General features: G+C 39.8%; 1 pseudogene across 1 annotated transcript; it reads left to right on the top strand.

Annotated features, from left to right (window-relative positions):
* The first annotated feature begins 316 nt into the window (after window positions 1–316).
* LOC102872470 lies at window positions 317–2,358 on the top strand (annotated as a pseudogene). Its single transcript, XR_438828.1, has one exon. The product of XR_438828.1 is annotated as a heat shock 60kDa protein 1 (chaperonin) pseudogene (transcript).
* Window positions 2,359–3,923: the final 1,565 nt, after the last annotated feature.

The following is a 3,923-nucleotide window of genomic DNA, read 5'->3' as shown; positions in this document are numbered from 1 at the left end:
CAAGATGGACTGACACGGTGACTTCAGCAATGGGCTCTAGTGAGTCAGAGATAATCAGGATGGTACAAGATAGGGGACAGTTTGGGTCGGCTGTTCACAGGGTTGCTATGGGTCCCACTTGACTCGATAGAACATAACAATGGTGGCATAGTCCATAAGGCTGTTAAACAAAGGCTACACCTCCCCATCTGTGTGGAGCCACCGGTGGATTAGAAAGATGAGCTTTCCCCTTCCATTGTGATTTAACAGTCGCAGAAACCTAAGTCACTGTGGCCGAGAATTTTCTTTCCATGTTATTAAAAAAGGAGTTCTGGACTCTGTCCCTCACTCCTCGCTGACGGCCTTGCTTTCCGCGTGCACTCCCGCTCGCCGTCCGCCCTGCAGAAATGCTCCGATTACCTGCAGTCCTTCGGCAGATGAGGCCAGTGTCTAGGGCCCTGGCTCCTCATTTAACTCGGGCTTATGCCAAAGATGTCAAATTTGGTGCTGATGCCCGAGCCTTAATGCTTCAAGGTGTAGACCTTTTAGCTGATGCTGTAGCTGTTACTATGGGGCCAAAGGGAAGAACAGTCATTATTGAACAGAGATGGGGAAGTCCCAAAGTTACAAAAGATGGTGTAACTGTTGCAAAATCAATTGACTTGAAGGATAAATACAAAAATATTGGGGCCAAGCTTGTTCAGGATGTTGCCAATAACACAAATGAAGAGGCTGGAGATGGTACTACCACAGCTACTGTACTGGCACGCTCTATTGCCAAGGAAGGCTTCGAGAAGATTAGCAAAGGTGCTAATTCAGTGGAAATCAGGAGAGGTGTGATGTTGGCTGTTGATGCTGTAATTGCTGAGCTTAAGAAGCAGTCTAAACCTGTGACAACTCCTGAAGAAATTGCTCAAGTTGCTACAATTTCTGCAAATGGAGATAAAGAAATTGGCACCATCATTTCAGATGCAATGAAAAACGTTGGGAGAAAGGGTGTCATTACAGTAAAGGATGGAAAAACACTGAATGACGAATTAGAAATTATTGAAGGCATGAAGTTTGACCGAGGCTATATTTCCCCATATTTTATTAATACATCAAAAGGTCAGAAATGTGAATTCCAGGATGCATATGTTTTATTGAGCAAAAAGAAAATTTCTAGTGTCCAGTCCATTGTACCTGCTCTAAATTGCCAGTGCTCACCGTAAGCCTTTGGTCATAATTGCTGAAGATGTTGATGGAGAAGCTCTAAGTACTCTTGTATTGAATAGGCTAAAAGTTGGGCTTCAGGTTGTAGCCGTCAAAGCTCCAGGTTTTGGTGACAATAGAAAGAACCAGCCTAAAGACATGGCAATTGCTACTGGTGGAGCAGTGTTTGGAGAAGAGGGATTGACCCTGAATCTTGAAGATGTTCAGCTGCATGACTTGGAAAAAGTTGGAGAGGTCATTGTGACCAAAGATGATGCCATGCTCTTGAAAGGCAAAGGTGACAGGGCTCAAATTGAAAAACATATTCAAGAAATCATCGAGCAATTAGACATTACAACTAGTGAATATGAAAAAGAAAAACTGAATGAACGTCTGGCAAAACTTTCAGATGGAGTGGCAGTGCTGAAAGTTGGTGGGACAAGTGACATGGAAGTAAATGAAAAGAAAGACAGAGTTACAGATGCCCTTAACGCAACACGAGCTGCCGTTGAAGAAGGCATTGTTCTTGGAGGAGGCTGTGCTCTGCTTCGGTGCATTCCAGCTTTGGACTCACTCACTCCAGCTAATGAAGATCAAAAAATTGGTATTGAAATTATTAAAAGAACACTCAAAATTCCTGCAATGACCATTGCCAAGAATGCTGGTGTTGAAGGATCATTAATAGTTGAGAAAATTTTGCAGAGTTCCTCAGAAATCGGTTATGATGCTATGCTTGGAGATTTTGTGAATATGGTAGAAAAAGGAATCATTGATCTAACTAAGGTTGTAAGAACTTCTTTGTTGGATGCTGCTGGAGTCGCGTCTCTGTTAACCACAGCAGAAGTTGTAGTCACAGAAATTCCTAAAGAAGAGAAGGACCCGGGCATGGGTGGAACGGGAGGTGGAATGGGTGGTATGGGAGGAGGCATGTTCTAATACCCAGATAGTGCTTTACCACTTATTAATGAACTGTGACAGGAAGTGCAAGGCATTGTTCCTCACCAATAACTTCAGAGAAGTCAGTGGAAGGAAATGGTGGGAGAAAAGGCTGGCTGATGTCTAAGAAAATCACTATAACCATCAGTTACTGGTTTTAGTTGACAATATGTAATGGGGTTTACTGCTGTCATTGTCCATGCCAACAGATAATTTATTTTGTATTTTTGAATAAAAAAAGACATTTGTACATTCCTGGGGAAAAAAAAGGAGTGCTGGTGACATAGTCCATAATACGTGGCATGGCTAGTCAAAAGGTTACAAATCTACCAATGACTCCTTGGGGAAAAGATGGACAATCTCTTCCATTAAGATTTAAACCTTAAGCTCTGGTGGCCTAGTGGCAAGACACTACACTGCAATCCCAGAGGTACGCGGTTCAAATCCACCAGATGCTCTGCTGGAGAAGGAGGGGGCAATCTCCTCCCGTGCCAGTCAGATCTGATTTGACGGTACACGTAAAAAATAATACAACAAAAATAATTAAAAGAAAAAAAAAAGATTTAAACCTTAAACTCAATGAACAGTCCCTGTAAATCAGCATGGACTTGAGAGCAGAGTTATGTGGTGACCAAAATAGGCAATATTTCACTTATTTGTAATTACTACGTAATATTTCATCAAATATTTGCATAAATCACAATTTATTTAACTTTATTCTTATTGTTGACTTTTAACCTATTTTCCATTTTGTATTGAAATAAAAATTCAAAATACAAAACCAAACTTGAAAGAATGCATGCAAAACAGTATTACAATAAATTATAATACAAAAATATTAGATTATAATTTCATTTTTGAGCAAAGTAAATTTGTTTTGTTTCTATGGGACAAAAATGAGAATTCTTTCTATAAAATAAAAATTCTTCTATAAACAATGAATCTTTGTCCATTTTTCTTGCCTGCTTCCTTGAGGAATTAATTTTATCACAACCTCAAAATCATGACACTAAATACTTCAGACATATACTTCCTCCATTTACACAAAATTACCCCAAGATGTTTTACTCTGAATAACTTCATTTTGTAAAAATTATTTTTAAAAAAACCAATAAAATTATTTGTTATGGCAAATAGTTTATCAAATAGTCTCTTCTTTTTTAAAAAAATACATGTTGTAATGCCCCTCTAATTATTCCAAGGAGCTCTAGTGGCCTAGTGACAAGAAACTGAATTGAAAACCTGAACACACTAGGTTCAAGGCCACCAGCTGACCTGTGGGAGGATCGGCAATCTCTTCCAGGGTGATTAACCACCTCTGAAAACTCAATGGAGGGTCAACTATGGGTCAGTTCCAACTTTATGGTATGTAACAACAACTAGTTATTCCAGTTAGTTTACTAGATCATAATGTTGGATCATTGCCTCCATGATTTTATTCTAAGACAGAAGCAAACTGGCAATTGGTGACATCCTAAAATGGGAAGAAACTAAGGATTCCACTAAGAAAAATAAAAGAAAAATCTTTTTTAGAAAATGAACCTCAACAGAGCTAGGCTTTCCTTACCTTCAAAATTTAAGTTTTCTCTTTAATAAATAAAAACAAAAATATTTTCATCTAGAGGTCATATAGCCCTGGTGTACAAGTTGGCATCCCGCGGTCACTTGTGGTTGCTGTGAGGCTGAACACTGTGGCACGGATGTGTCAAATGTGTTAATGGTGGGCTACCCAATGCGGACTGAAAGTGGGGTGGAGCTCCCCGATTGAACAAGCGTGTAAGGAGGAGTGGCATCCACTTCCATAACAGCTTGCCTCC

Source organism: Elephantulus edwardii, unplaced genomic scaffold (assembly GCF_000299155.1).
Source record: "Elephantulus edwardii isolate Elephantulus edwardi_28Jun2011 unplaced genomic scaffold, EleEdw1.0 scaffold00007, whole genome shotgun sequence".
Lineage (NCBI taxonomy): Eukaryota > Metazoa > Chordata > Mammalia > Macroscelidea > Macroscelididae > Elephantulus > Elephantulus edwardii.
This window is presented reverse-complemented; position numbering and strand designations above follow the sequence as displayed.